Raw genomic sequence first — 16,029 nt, forward strand, 5'->3', positions numbered from 1 at the left:
TAAACCTCCCCCACTGCAACTTGAGACCATTACTCCTTGTCCATGTAGTTTGCACTGACTTCACTAGTTTCTTATTTAGCCTGTTGTAAAGCTAGGCAAATATCTAGATCACTTGCTTTTTCTCAATCACCAGTTACATTACACAGATAATGGCGAAAGTGGAAACCTACACACACCTCATGGAGAAAGGAGAAGGGAGAAATAAAACGTCTGTCACAGAATTCATCCTGATGGGATTTGGGAATTTTCCTGGAATGCAAATTCTTTTCTTCCTGCTGTTTCTAGGGATCTATATAGTCACCATGGCTGCAAACACTCTCATTATAGCGCTAGTTGTGGCTGATCAGCACCTTCACACCCCCATGTACTTCTTCCTGGGAAATTTGTCCTGCTTGGAGATCTGTTGCAACTCAACCATCCTTCCCAGGATGCTGGCCAGTTTCCTGACTGGGGACAGGACCCTTTCTGTTACAGGCTGCATTGTGCAGTTTTATTTGTTTGGTTTCCTAGTGACCACTGAGTGTTATCTGCTAGCTGTGATGTCTTATGATCGATACTTAGCGATATGTAAACCTCTGCACTATGTCACTCGTATGAATGGCAGGTTCTGTATCCAACTAGCAGCTGGATCGTGGCTAAGTTCATTCATAGTTCTTAACATATTAATGTGTTTGGTGTCACAATTAGCCTTCTGTGGCCCTAATGAAATTGATCATTTCTTTTGTGACCTCACCCCAGTGATCAATCTCTCCTGCAGCGACACCAGTCTGGTGACCCTGGCGACCCTCATATTGTCCTCCATAGACACTGTTCCCCCATTTATGTTGACCCTGACATCCTATGTTTATATCATCTCCACCATCCTGAGAATCCCTTCCACCTCTGGGAGGCAAAAGGCCTTTTCCACCTGTTCCTCCCACCTTATTATGGTTACAATCTTCTATGGGACCTTAATGATTGTCTACATGTCACCAAACACTGGTGCACTCAGAGCCCCAAACAAAGTGTTTTCTGTCTTCTACACGGTCTTGACACCCCTGATCAATCCTCTCATCTACAGCTTGAGAAACAAAGAGGTCAAGGAGTCCCTGAGGAAATTTCTGCAGAAGTATAGGATGTTCCCATGAATTCAGATAAATTGATTGAAATGGGATTATATCAAATCATTAGTCAGAAAGGAACCATCTACATGGTCCAAGTTCTTATCAGTTAAATCATCCTGAGTTTTAGGATGAAGATACAAAGGATTTTTTAAGAGTTGTATTTATTTAGGTAAACAATGGCAGATCCTCAACCGGTGTCAATGTCTAGAGGGACATTCATTTCTACAGTGCGATGCCATTTAAACCAGACAATGATCTTCCTCTAAATATATTTTTAAAAATCTCATCCTGAGCTCAAACTATCTTTGCCTAAATAAAAAATACAGTTCAAGTGCATGATGGGAGATTAAAGCATTCTTTTTTTATTCCCAGTATTGTTTCAGTCTCTACTTCTGGCTGCCCAGGGTTCTTGTTTTGCAAGGAGATACAGGAAGAGTGAGGAAAGTGTATAACCCTAGTGTGAATGGGAGAGATGTTCAAAGGTGGGGTTGGCAGCTCAGCATCCAATCTTTGTTGAAAGTCAGTGGGAGCTGAGCTCCTAAATTTGTTAAGATGTCTTGAAAACTCCAGCCTATATTTTCATAGATTTGTAGACATTAATCATCAGTTAAGTTTGAGGACTTTCAAAGAAGATATAAGAAACAAAGCCAACACCCACTGAAGTCAACAGAATGGTTCCCATTGGTCTCCACAGGTCTAAATCAGGCTATTCATCTTCAGTTCATCATCACCTTTCCAACTGCAAAATAAATATAGAGTAGAAATTTACCAATTGGCTTGATCATATACTGTTGAGTATTCTGTGATAATGCATTTTATTTTCTGTTTTCCTCTTGAATTTTTTAAGTACTTGTTCATACATTTTCCGAACACTTCTTAGGTTGTTTGAGCTATAACTATGAGAACTTCCTAATCTATATTTATTATATTTCCCATTTATTATTTCACTCAGACAAATGTTTTGAATGTCTCCAATGAAACAAAGGTGGGATCTGTTTAATAGAGATGGTAGATAATTTTTTCCCCTATGAAAATGTTCTTTTTCTTTCAGGATTTGTTCAAAAGACTGAAAACCCTCAGTCTGAAAACTGTTGATTTTAAATGGGCTCTAGTTCCAATTATTCATCCACTATGTTTAATGTCTTCAGAAATCCACTTTTCCTAAGAAAAACAAACCAGTTACAAGCGACCAGCTGGTCCAGTCAAAAGATGGTTTCAGAGTAGCAGCCGTGTTAGTCTGTATTCGCAAAAAGAAAAGGAGGACTTGTGGCACCTTAGAGACTAACAAATTTACTTGAGCATAAGCTTTCATGAGCTACAGCTCACTTCATCAGATGCATTCAGTGGAAAATACAGTGGCGAGATTTATATACATAGAGAACATGAAACAATGGGTGTTACCATACACACTGTAACCAGAGTGATCACTTAAGGTGAGATATTACCATCAGGAGAGCGGGGGTGGGGGGAACCTTTTGTAGTGATAATCAAGGTGGGCCATTTCCAGCAGTTGACAAGAACGTCTGAGGAACAGTAGGGGTGGAGGGGGGGAACAAACATGGGGAAATAGTTTTACGCTGTGTAATGACCCATCCACTCCCAGTCTCTATTCAAGCCTAAGTTAATTGTATCCAGTTTGCAAATTAATTCCAATTCAGCAGTCTTTCCTTGGAGTCTGGTTTTGAAGTTTTCTTGTTGAAGAATTGCAACTTTTAGGTCTGTAATCGAGTGACCAAAGAGATTGAATTAAAAGAGGGTAATCTGAATGGGAAAAATGTGTTAACTTCAGGGAAACTCCAGCAGGAACCATCTCTCTATTGATAATCAATTATTGAGGAACCCCTCAGACCCTAGGATTTTCTAGGCAGATGTGAGCATGATGTATGCATGGGTATTTTTTGGAATTTTATATGCTTAGATAATCATAACCTTGCTGATAACTTTAGTAAAATGGATAAGGCAGACTAGACATTGTTCTTGTGAATGGCTTATGTTACTTTCCTTGGTCTTTGTGTGTTCTTGGAGACTAGATCTGAGACAAATGACAGAGTTACCTTTCAATGTGAGCTTGAAACTGTAGCCAACAGAGACAGAACCATGGTAATATAATACAAAATTACTTAATAGTAAATTAATGTAATTAACTAAATTCACTTGAAATAAAATAAAAGGCTACAGATCCCACCAGTCAGTGCTCATTTCTTGGGTCCAGAAGCTGCGCTCTACCATCTACCACTGCTCTACCATCTACCACTGCTCTGTGACTGCTACCAACAACGTTGAATTGATTTGCACTCTGTCCCACAGCAATCTGTCCTCCGTGAAATTGTTACATTTCCCTGCTGCTGCGTTTCTTCTTGCGGCTCTCCAAATATTGGAGGATCATGCTGTGATGTTACACCCTATTATGCTTTATAGAAATATGCTTATGAATGTAAATATGACATAACTGGAATATGTTTTATGCTACATATGCCATGTAACATATCTCTGAAAAGGTTATGATCTACTGGATATATTCATCCCATTTGTATGCATGTATCATTTTTGTATTCAAAATTATGAATATTGGCTGTGTACTTGTTTGATTTTAAGTAGCCTCAGTGAAGTATTTGGTCAGCTTCTTGAAAAAAGACTATTCTCAGTAAGTGCCCAATCAAGAAACACTTAAGCTGACAATAGACTTTGATAGATGCCAGTCCACATCTGAGCTTTCCTGGGAATGTTCCTGTAGAGAACTAAGTCATGCATGGACATGTGACTTGCCCAGATGATTCCAAAACTCCATCTTGTAGAGGGGATTCTACACAGGGGCAGGGAGGGATTTCCACCTACAAGAGAAAAACTATATAAAGCCCTGGGAGACCCCTCCATTTTGTCTTCTGCTGGCTCAAGAGGTAGCCTCTCCACCCCCAAAGGATACATGAAAGAAACTGGAACAATGCTGGTGCACTCAGAACCATGAGCCCAAAGTTGGTCTAATGCTTAGACCTAGATGTCAGTGATTTCAGCTCTGCAGATTATAACAAGACTCCCAATGGAGTAAAAATTAGCTCTGTTATTACACTATGGAGGATGAGGGAGTCAAAGTGGTGCTTAGGACCTTCAGAAAGGGCCCACACTACCAGGTACATATACCTACCCCCAGGTTCTCTAAATTCCCTAGACTTTGGAACCCATGTCCTTGCCTAGCAAGTGCTACTTAGTTGAGGGTGAGTCCCTCTGTCATAAAATGCCAAGTACAGTTCTACTGTCCTTGATTCACATAACCAGGATAACAACTTTATTACTCCTTCCCCAACAACAAAGAGACTGGGGATCCCACAGAAGCCAAACTGACCATTTGGGCAAGCAGTCCATCATGCTAGGCAGGGTGGGTGTGCCCATGCAAACGAGATCAGCACCTGAAGTCCTTTTACACAGCTCATCACCTGTCAGGGTAGAGCTCACTCTGACTCTGCTTACACTTGGAATCATTTAAAGCCTACTTTTTCGTATTTAATAAAATAACTTTTTACTTATTAATTAACCCAGATTATGTATTAATACCAGGGGTGTGGGCGGAACAGCTGGGTGGGACAGCTGTACATATCTCTCTATCAGTGTTCTAGAGGGCGAACAATTTATGAGTTTACCCTGTATAAAGCTTATATAGGGTAAACTTATAAATTGTATAAGCTTCATACAGGGTAACATGGATTTATTTGGGGTTTGGACCCCATTGGGAGTTGGATATCTGAGTGCTGGAGACAGGAACACTTCTTAAGCTGTTTTCGGTTAAGCCTGCAGCTTTTGTGGGATGTACTTCAGACCTGGGTCTGTGTTTGTAGCAGGCCAGTGTGTCTGGCTCAAACCAGGCAGGGCACTGAAGTCCCAAGCTGGCAGGGAAAACAGGCTCAGAGGTAGTCTAAGCACATCAGGTGGCAGTCCCAAAGGGGTTTCTGTGATCCAACCCATCACACGTGCATCCTCTGTTTGCAACAGTCTTGACAACAGTGCAGAGCTGTGCAGTTTCCACGCTTCTGTCAGAGAGAGAGAAGGGTCATGCAAGATTGTTGTATTTTTAAGAAAGGTGCAAAAATGATGGGATATGGAGGGCATTATGGGATGGAGAAATTGCATGGTGGGAAGTCGACTCTTGCTCCCACTCACCCCTGCCTGACTCATTTCTGCCCCATAATGCATTGCCAAAACTTCCCAAAAGACAGTGAGCTGGATGATGGTGAGTTGAACACCAGGATACCTATTCATGGTGTACTGCATTGTGGATTGACACAAGCAATCCTGGTGTGTACGCAAGGAGCCAAGCATGCATGCACACAAGTGACATAGTATCTGTAAAGGATTTATGACGAAGTAACTTGCATCAACCAAAGTTTGTAGTGTAGACATAGTCCCTCAAAGAGTTCCTAGAGCAGGTCTTTTAGAAAAACATCCAATCTTGATTTAAAAATTTCCAGTGATAGAGAATCCATCATGACTTTGGTAAATTTTTCCAGTGTTTAATTACCTTCACATCTTTCACTCCCCCAACCACAGTCCTTGGGCATTTCAAACCTCGGTGAGGGCACAAGGCCTTCTAAAAAAAAGCAAGAAACTTCAGTGAGATTAGCACACATAACCTGGGATTTACAAGTGCTGGCCTCCAATGCCTGAGTTTTGAAGACTTTTTAAATGTCTTGAATCTTACACAGTGCTCCATTGGGTAAGGCACTGGACAGTGAATCAAGAGATCTGGATTCTGTTTGCTGCTCTGACCTGAAGTGCGGTCTTGGACAAACCATTGTATCTGTCCCTTCCCACTCCCCTTGGTCTATGTCAAGTGCAAGTTTTTGGGACAGGGACAGACACTTCCTCTTTGTGTGTGTAGCACCCATTACAATGGGGCCCCCCATCTCTATTTGAGTCCTTAAGGAGTCACCAACATAAAATAATCACAGCCCTTGTGTTTTTGGTGATTTCTGCTGGGCAATATAAAATCACTCCCCTTTCTATCCCCAAACCCACAACCAAATCCCAACTCAGGGAAAAAGGAATGAATACAGTCTAAAAAATCAAAAATGAAAAATTTCAACCCAAAGCAGAGGGTTTTGTTTTCACACCAAAAAGTAACACAAGACAGAGACTCCATTAAATCTACAAGGGACTTTGCTATGCTTATTGATTTGATATTGAAGTTACCCAGATTTAATTTTTTTATTAAAGTTAATGTTTAAAATCAAATTTACACAAGTTAAGAGGGAAGGTACTGTACATCTGGGGTTGGGCTTGGGTTATGGGGGATTGCAAGTATCAGTTACAAGGTTCACGAGGTACATACATATCACATAACTCCAGCATAGATCCAGATTGGGGTGTGGGAGTTTTTAAAGTGTCAGCGGTTAAATGGGCTTGGGTACGCCACCCATGGCATGTATTAGGAGTACAAGTCAGGACTGGTGTAGAGAATAAGTTCTTGAGTGGAGAATAACTACAGTGATGGGCAGTGATACAAATCCCTCAGATACACACTGAAATCTTTGAATGGTAATAGACAAAAGCTCTCAATCTTTGTGGCCCAACAGCCAGGGCTGACATATTGGTGCAGGAACCCTGGAAGCTATTTCCATGTATGCCAGTGGCTGTTTCATGACTCTTTGGAAATTGTGTCCATTCTCTGTGCCTCAGTTTCCTCATCAGTCAATTGGGTATAAGTATGCTGGCCATACTGTGTTGTGTGCTTTGAGATCCATGGATGGAAAACAGCCTGTTAGAACTAGATATTATTATTAAAGGCATGGAAACTTATTCCCCATTCTCTTGAGTTCTTGACATACACAGAGCACATGGGGGAAAAGGAAAATTTCCTTTGGAATGAGAATGCCGGAGGCGTCAGGTTTGGTGTTACACTGTTTTAACAAAACAGCACGTTGTTAATACTTTCTCTATGAAGGTAATTCTAAGTGATCACCAGCAGGAGGCCCAAAGGAGCTCCCAGCAGCAGAGGTGGATGGGGGAGGCTACTTTCCCCAATAAAGGATGCAAGAATCCAGAGCAGGAGACATTAAGGATTTGTGTCATGCAGACTGGCACACTGAGCAGCAGGAGAGAGACCCATCCCAACAGCAACATGCAGCTATCTCTCCAAGAACCGAAAGGACAAGACTGACTGTGAGGCTAGACCCAGGCACCGTCAATGGAGTGGTTGTTGCTTCATGATGAGGATTAAAGGTGAGTGAGATCAGTCTCAGGGCAAACCCTCAATCTCTTCCTCAGAGGACACTCCTCTTGGTCAGTGTCTTTGCTCACTGGATCTTTGCCTGATAAGGACTTTAGAATGTGATGGTGATTTATTGCTAGAGAAATTGATGAAAGACAAAGGAGATCTGTCTACCAGCTCCCCACCCCCATCTCTCTCTCTAATAAGCCATTATGTATCCTTCTAAGCCCTTATATTTATCCCTATATCAAGCCTCTTCTACAGTCTCTCTTTTTATCTCTCCCTCTACCAAACCCCTTTCACATCCCTCTATCTTTTTATTTAGACAACTCTAAATCTCCGTTGAGTCCCTTACACATTTATCTACCTATCTCATAGAATCATAGAATCATAGAATATAAGGGTTGGAAGGGACCCCAGAAGGTCATCTAGTCCAACCCCCTGCTCAAAGCAGGACCAAATCCCAGTTAAATCATCCCAGCCAGGGCTTTGTCAAGCCTGACCTTAAAAACCTCTAAGGAAGGAGATTCTACCACCTCCCTAGGTAACGCATTCCAGTGTTTCACCACCCTCTTAGTGAAAAAGTTTTTCCTAATATCCAATCTAAACCTCCCCCACTGCAACTTGAGACCATTACTCCTCGTTCTGTCATCTGCTACCATTGAGAACAGTCTAGAGCCATCCTCTTTGGAACCCCCTTTCAGGTAGTTGAAAGCAGCTATCAAATCCCCCCTCATTCTTCTCTTCTGCAGGCTAAACAATCCCAGCTCCCTCAGCCTCTCCTCATAACTCATGTGTTCCAGACCCCTAATCATTTTTGTTGCCCTTCGCTGGACTCTCTCCAATTTATCCACATCCTTCTTGAAGTGTGGGGCCCAAAACTGGACACAGTACTCCAGATGAGGCCTCACCAATGTCGAATAGAGGGGAACGATCACGTCCCTCGATCTGCTCGCTATGCCCCTACTTATACATCCCAAAATGCCATTGGCCTTCTTGGCAACAAGAGCACACTGCTGACTCAAATCCAGCTTCTCGTCCACTGTCACCCCTAGGTCCTTTTCCGCAGAACTGCTGCCTAGCCATTCGGTCCCTAGTCTGTAGCTGTGCATTGGGTTCTTCCGTCCTAAGTGTAGGACCCTGCACTTATCCTTATTGAACCTCATCAGATTTCTTTTGGCCCAATCCTCCAATTTGTCTAGGTCCTTCTGTATCCTATCCCTCCCCTCCAGCGTATCTACCACTCCTCCCAGTTTAGTATCATCCGCAAATTTGCTGAGAGTGCAATCCACACCATCCTCCAGATCATTTATGAAGATATTGAACAAAACTGGCCCCAGGACCGACCCTTGGGGCACTCCACTTGATACCGGCTGCCAACTAGACATGGAGCCATTGATAACTACCCGTTGAGCCCGACAATCTAGCCTTCCCCTCTCTCCCAGCACTTCCTGCGTGCCAGGAAACAGCTGTTCAGCTGCACTGGGATTTGGTTCCTACTTTTCCTATGCTGCTTTGAAAATCCCTGCCTCTGTCTTTATGGATTTGTTTACATTAGCCCTCAGTTGAGTTTCAGAGCCCGACAATCTCCTTAAACTTCTGACTGTTCCCATACAAACTCCTCCATCTATCCATCAATCACCTTACACATCCTTCTATCTGTCTGTTTCCCTATCCTGGACATCACTTCAGTTTCTCAAAGACCTTTCTCCTCAGTTTCTCAACTGTTTCTCAGCTGCCTACCCAGCCCTTCCTGCAGTGCAGATTCCTATGCGCCTGCCCACCCCAGACCTGTGAGATTCTACGTATCTTCTGTTGAGTGTCTTCGGCATGGATTTCAGAGGGAGCAGAGGGCCTGCAGCACTTCCTGGGAGGGTCTGAGCACCACACAGGAAAGGGCTCTACATTTGAAATGCATGGAGACTGGAAATCCTTACAGATTAAGTAGTGGCACCAGTGGGACAAACTTTCTCTGGCCATTTAATGCTCCATCTTAGCTTTCAAGAGGAAGGGTAGTCCAATGGTTAGGGCACTATGTTGTCCTTTGGTTTCTAGACTAGACTTGGGTTATATTCTCTGCTCTACCACCACCTTCCTGTATAGCCTTGAGCAAGTCACCCCGGGCCAGAATTTTAAAGGTATTTCGGTGCCTACTTGGATTTTCAAAAGTAGTTACCTGCCTAACACCCATTCAGATCAATGAGTTTTAGTTGCCTGGATGCCTTTGTAAATCCCACTAGATCCCGAAATACCTTTAAATATCTGGCTCTGGCTGCTTTTTCTGAAAATATGTTTTTTGCCAAACACAATTAATTGAACTCAATGCAGAAATAACTGGAGACATTCTTTGGTGTGTGTTATAGGGGATGTCAGATGAGATGAGCTAATAGTCCCTTTTGGCCTATAATTCCATGAATTGATGAATGAAAAAAGTTGAGAACTGGTGTAGAAAAAATGAGAAATTCACTGTGTTGCTGCTCTTTGGCTGGGATAGTGGGGAAATTCTATTCCTAGCTCTGTGCAACACCTGGGTGAGAAGCCGTTCCTCAGCTGGGAGGGAATATAAACCCTGATCTTCATTGGCACCCTGAATTTATAATTAATCAGATAGAGGGAAACCACACCATTGTACAGCAAACTCCTTAACAAATCAGTACTTTTTCTCAATCCTTAGTTGCATCACATGGAGAAAGGAGAAGGGGGAAATCATAGAATCATAGAATCATAGAATATAAGGGTTGGAAGGGACCCCAGAAGGTCATCTAGTCCAACCCCCTGCTCGAAGCAGGACCAATTCCCAGTTAAATCATCCCAGCCAGGGCTTTGTCAAGCCTGACCTTAAAAACCTCTAAGGAAGGAGATTCTACCACCTCCCTAGGTAACGCATTCCAGTGTTTCACCACCCTCATAGTGAAAAAGTTTTTCCTAATATCCAATCTAAACCTCCCTCACTGCAGCTTGAGACCATTACTCCTCGTTCTGTCATCTGCTACCATTGAGAACAGTCTAGAGCCATCCTCTTTGGAACCCCCTTTCAGGTAGTGGAAAACAGCTATCAAATCCCCCCTCATTCTTCTCTTCTGCAGGCTAAACAATCCCAGCTCCCTCAGCCTCTCCTCATAACTCATGTGTTCCAGACCCCTAATCATTTTTGTTGCCCTTCGCTGGACTCTCTCCAATTTATCCACATCCTTCTTGAAGTGTGGGGCCCAAAACTGGACACAGTACTCCAGATGAGGCCTCACTAATGTTGTATAGAGGGGAACGATCACGTCCCTCGATCTGCTCGCTATGCCCCTACTTATACATCCCAAAATGCCATTGGCCTTCTTGGCAACAAGGGCACACTGCTGACTCATATCCAGCTTCTCGTCCACTGTCACCAAATCAAACATCTATCACAGAATTCATCCTGCTGGGATTCCGGAATCTCCCTGGACTGCAAATTCTGTTCTTCTTGCTGTTTCTAGGGATCTATATAGTCACCATGGCTGTGAACATGCTCATTATAGTGCTAGTTGTGGCTGATCAGCACCTTCACACCCCCATGTACTTCTTCCTGGGGAACCTGCCCTGGTTGGAGACCTGCTACACCTCCACCATCCTGCCCAGGATGCTGGCCACTTTCCTGACTGGGGACAGAACCATTTCTGTTATGGGCTGCGCGGTTCAGTTTTATTGGTTTGCTTTCCTAGCAACTGCTGAATGTTATATGTTAGCCATTATGTCTTATGATTGGTAGTTAGCTACATGTAAACCCCTGCGTATGCAACACTTATGAATGGCAGGTTCTGTATGCAGCTAGCATCTGGATCGTGGCTAAGTTCATTCATAGTTCTTAACATATTAATGTGTTTGGTGTCACAATTAGCCTTCTGTGGCCCTAATGAAATTGATCATTTCTTTTGTGATCTCACCCCAGTGACTAATCTCTCCTGCAGTGACACTTGTCTGGTTACCCTGGCGACCCTCATCTTCAATAAGGTTCAATAAGGATAAGTGCAGGGTCCTGCACTTAGGACGGAAGAACCCAATGCACAGCTACAGACTAGGGACCGAATGGCTAGGCAGCAGTTCTGCGGAAAAGGACCTAGGGGTGACAGTGGACGAGACGCTGGATATGAGTCAGCAGTGTGCCCTTGTTGCCAAGAAGGCCAATGGCATTTTGGGATGTATAAGTAGGGGCATAGCGAGCAGATCGAGGGACGTGATCATTCCCCTCTATTCGACATTGGTGAGGCCTCATCTGGAGTACTGTGTCCAGTTTTGGGCCCCACACTTCAAGAAGGATGTGGATAAATTGGAGAGAGTCCAGCGAAGGGCAACAAAAATGATTAGGGGTCTGGAACACATGAGTTATGAGGAGAGGCTGAGGGAGCTGGGATTGTTTAGCCTGCAGAAGAGAAGAATGAGGGGGGATTTGATAGCTGCTTTCAACTACCTGAAAGGGGGTTCCAAAGAGGATGGCTCTAGACTGTTCTCAATGGTAGCAGATGACAGAACGAGGAGTAATGGTCTCAAGTTGCAGTGGGGGAGGTTTAGATTGGATATTAGGAAAAACTTTTTCACTAAGAGGGTGGTGAAACACTGGAATGCGTTACCTAGGGAGGTGGTAGAATCTCCTTCCTTAGAGGTTTTTAAGGTCAGGCTTGACAAAGCCCTGGCTGGGATGATTTAACTGGGATTTGGTCCTGCTTTGAGCAGGGGGTTGGACTAGATGACCTTCTGGGGTCCCTTCCAACCCTGATATTCTATGATTCTATGATTCTATGATTCTCTTCCATAAACATTGGTTTTCCATATTTTTTGACCCTGGCATCTTATGTTTATATCATCTCCACCATCCTGAGAATCCCTTCCACCACTGGGAAACAAAAGGCCTTTTCTACCTGCTCCTCCCATCTTATTGTGGTTACATTTTTCTATGGGACCCTAATAACTGTCTACATATACCAAACACTGGGGCCCTGAGAGCCCCAAATAAAGTGTTTTCATTCTTCTACACAGTCTTGACACCTGTGATCAATCCCCTCATCTACAGCCTGAGAAACAAAGAGGTCAAGGAGGCCCTGAGGAGAGCTCTGCAGAAATGTCTGGTATTCCTATGAATTCACAGAAATTGATTGAAATGGGAATAAATCATTTAATTAGTCTGAAAGGAACCATCTAAGTCAGGCTTTTTCAAACTGTGATCCACGGACCCTTGGGGGTCCATGAGGGTACCCCAGGGGGTCTGCGGGCCCCACTTATCAACTCCTTCCCCTCTCTCCCAGCACTTCCTGCGTGCCAGGAAACAGCTGTTCAGCTGCACTGGGATTTGGTTCCTACTTTTCCTATGCTGCTTTGAAAATCCCTGCCTCTGTCTTTATGGATTTGTTTACATTAGCCCTCAGTTGAGTTTCAGAGTTTTCAAAGAAGATTTGAGGGACTAGTCCAACTCCCACTGAAATCAAGGGAAAGATTCCCATTGACCTTAAAGGGCTCTGCATCAGGGCATCACAGCCTTTCCCACAACAAAACAAATGAACTAAAGAATTACCAGCTGGTATGACCGGGAACTGTTCAGTATTAAGTGGCAATAAATGTGGTGGTTTCTTTCTGTTTTCCCCTTGAGTGTTTTTAAATAATTCTTCAAACATTTTCTGAATACTTGTAAGGTGATTTGAGATATAATAATAAGAACCGTTCTGTTCTGGATTTATTAGATTTCCCTATTAATTCTTCCAATCTTTTGAAAATGTTCTGAAAGTCTCACATTAAACAAAGGCAGGGGTCTGTTTAGGAGAAGTAATGGATGATATATATATCCATCATCTTCAATCACCATAAGTATATATACAATATATATTGCTAATAGAAAATTTAAAAAAAACAGGATTTTTTCCAAAAAACTGAAAACCTTCAGTCTGAAAAATGCTGGCTTTAAGTGGGCTCTGGTTCAAACTACTCATTCACTGTGTGTAATCTCTTCAGAATCTACTTTTCCTAAGAAAATCAAACCAGCTTACAAGTGACCAACCAGCATAGTAAAAAAAAGCTATGTATTCAATTATTATATAATAGATTGGGGTTGTTTTTCCCCTTCTCACTTTTTCCCCCATGTATTTTAAATAATATTTCTAAATCTTTTGACCTTGTCAGAAGCCTATTGCATTTGTGACAGCCTGTTGTCTGTGTTCCTTGGATTCTCCATTAATCTTTGCAAAATATCCCATATTGTTGAGATACCCTTGCTTTACAAGCCCCAGTGCTCTAATACTTGAGCTATGGAGAGTGTATGTGACCCCTCATGTCTTACACTGGGCTCCAGCGAGTAAAGCACTGGGCTAGAAATAAGAACACCTGTTTTCTGTTATTTATTCTGATCTCAGGTGGGGTCTCAGCCAAGCCATTGGCCTCTCTTTTCTCAACACCACTTTTGTCTATTTCAATTGGAAATGTTTTGGAGCAGGGAGTTTCTCTCCCCGTGTGTGTGTAGCATGCAGCGCAATGGGGATCCCTACTCTATTTGAGTCCTTAAGGAGTCACCATAGTCAATTGTAACACCCCTTGTGCTTTTAGTGATTGCTACAGGGGCTGACCAGGACATTACCTAGGGAGGTGGTGGAATCTCCATTCTTAGAGGTTTTTAAGGCCTGGCTTGACAAAGACCTGGCTGGGATGATTTAGTCGGGGATCGGTCCTGCTTTGAGCAGGAGGTTGGACCAGATGACCTCCTGAGGTCCCTTCCAACTCTAATCTTCCATGATTCTATAGTATTTAACAATGTAAAATGACTCCGCCTTCTACTCCCAAAATCCAACCAAATCCCCACCCAGAAAAAGAGAATGAATATAATAGAAAAAATCAATACGAAAAACTCCACCCCAAAGCAGAGGGTTTCGTCCCCACCCCACCAAAAAAGAGGAAAGAGCCAGAGTTTGCATTAAATCAAGAAGGGATTTTGCTATTACAGTTGATTTTATGCTGAATTTGCTCAGATGCTACAGGAATGGGCAGCAACACAAATCCCTGTGACATATAACAGAAAACTTTGAATGTTAACAGACAAAGGCTCCCAGTCTGTGTGGTCCAGCAGCCATGGTGATACACTTTGACTGGGGAAGCCTGTAAGCTACACCCAGCTATGCCAATGTCATGTTTCACAACCCTTTGGAATCACTTCCTTTCCCCTTGCTTCAGTTTCCAGATCTGTATAATGGGGATAAAGATACTGCCATGTGGTATAAAGTGCTTTGAGATCTATGGATAGCCATATGTTATTAATAAAGATATGGAAAATTATTTGCCATTCTCTGGGGCTCTTGGGACAGATACAGCACATGGGGGGAAAGGGGAGATTTCCTCTGGAATTAGAATACTCATGGCATCAGCTTTAGTGTGACACTGGTTTAACTAACACTACAGTGTTAATTCCCCTATGAAGGTAATTGTAAAAGATAACTGGCAGCAGGGCCCAAGGAATATCCCAGAAGCAGGAAGGGCCAGGGGGAGGCTGCTGTACATGATAAACCCTGCAAGGATCTAGTCATATAACAATTTGTGTGATGCAAACAATCATGCTGGGCTACAGGAGAGAGAGACATCCCCCAGCCACATATAGGTATTTCCCGAGCAGAGGACAAATCTCACTCTAAGACCAAACCCAGTCACCGTCAATGGAGAAGTCACTCCTTCATGCTGAGGATTAAAGGCGAGTGTTACCAGCATCAAACTCTTCCTCAGACTTTACCTCACTTAGAAGAACACTCCTATTAGACAGGGTCCTCACTTCCTGGCAGCTTCGCCTGAATAAGGACTTAAGCATCTCATCATGATACTGCGAGAGAAATGGATGAATCACAAAGAAGCTCTATGTGTTAAGCCCCTTATCTATCTATCTATCTATCTATCTATCTATCTATCTATCTATCTACCTATCTATCTATCTATCTATCTATCTATCTATCTATCTATCTATCTAGGAAAATTACTCATCGATCTCTGTCTACTTATTTATTGGTTCATCTCTCTGTTGAGTTCTTTACAGATCTATCTAACCTTTAAACAAGTATCTGTCTCTGTGACCAAAACCTCGCTCTATCCACCCTTCTCCTTACACATCCCTCTATCTGTATATTCTTCTTTTACCTTCTCTCTGTCTGTCTCTCTCTCTTTCTGCTGGCAGCCCATTGTTTTCTCAGGGTTCACCTGCCCCACCCAGTCCAGGGAGATGCTACATGTCTCTTGTTGAGAATCTTCTCCATGGATTACAATGGGAGTTGAAGCCCCTCAGCATTTCTTGTGGGGTGCATGTTAGAAATGCACTGGCATTCTTTACAGCTTGGGAAGCAGTGACACCTGCATAACGAACTTTGCCTGGCCATTTGCTGCTCCAACCTTGCACTCAAGAGCAAGGATAGTCCAATGATTGGCACACTATGGTGATGTTTGGGAGACCTGACTTATGTTTTCTGCTCTGCCACCGCATCAATGTGTAGTCCAATCAAGTCACTCTGGGCCTGATTTTTAAAGGTATTTGGGTGCTTAGTGAGTTGGGAGCTAGGCACTAACTGCTTTTGAAAATGGCACTAGGCACAAAATGCCTTTAAAAATCTGGCTTTTTCTGTCTCTGCTTCAGCTCTCCACCCATAAAATGTGGATAACAGCATTGCTGTACCTCACTGAGATATTATAAGGTGTGCTGCTGTAATGGGGTTATGTAAGAACCTCACAAGGGTACACTTT

General features: G+C 43.0%; 2 pseudogenes; both read left to right on the forward strand.

Moving 5' to 3' along the window:
- Positions 1 to 302: 302 nt before the first annotated feature.
- LOC125622047 (olfactory receptor 11A1-like) lies at positions 303 to 1,065 on the forward strand (annotated as a pseudogene).
- Positions 1,066 to 7,300: 6,235 nt separating this feature from the next.
- LOC125622527 (olfactory receptor 11A1-like) lies at positions 7,301 to 12,410 on the forward strand (annotated as a pseudogene).
- Positions 12,411 to 16,029: the final 3,619 nt, after the last annotated feature.

The sequence above is a fragment of the Caretta caretta genome, chromosome 13 (assembly GCF_965140235.1).
Source record: "Caretta caretta isolate rCarCar2 chromosome 13, rCarCar1.hap1, whole genome shotgun sequence".
Taxonomy (NCBI): domain Eukaryota; kingdom Metazoa; phylum Chordata; order Testudines; family Cheloniidae; genus Caretta; species Caretta caretta.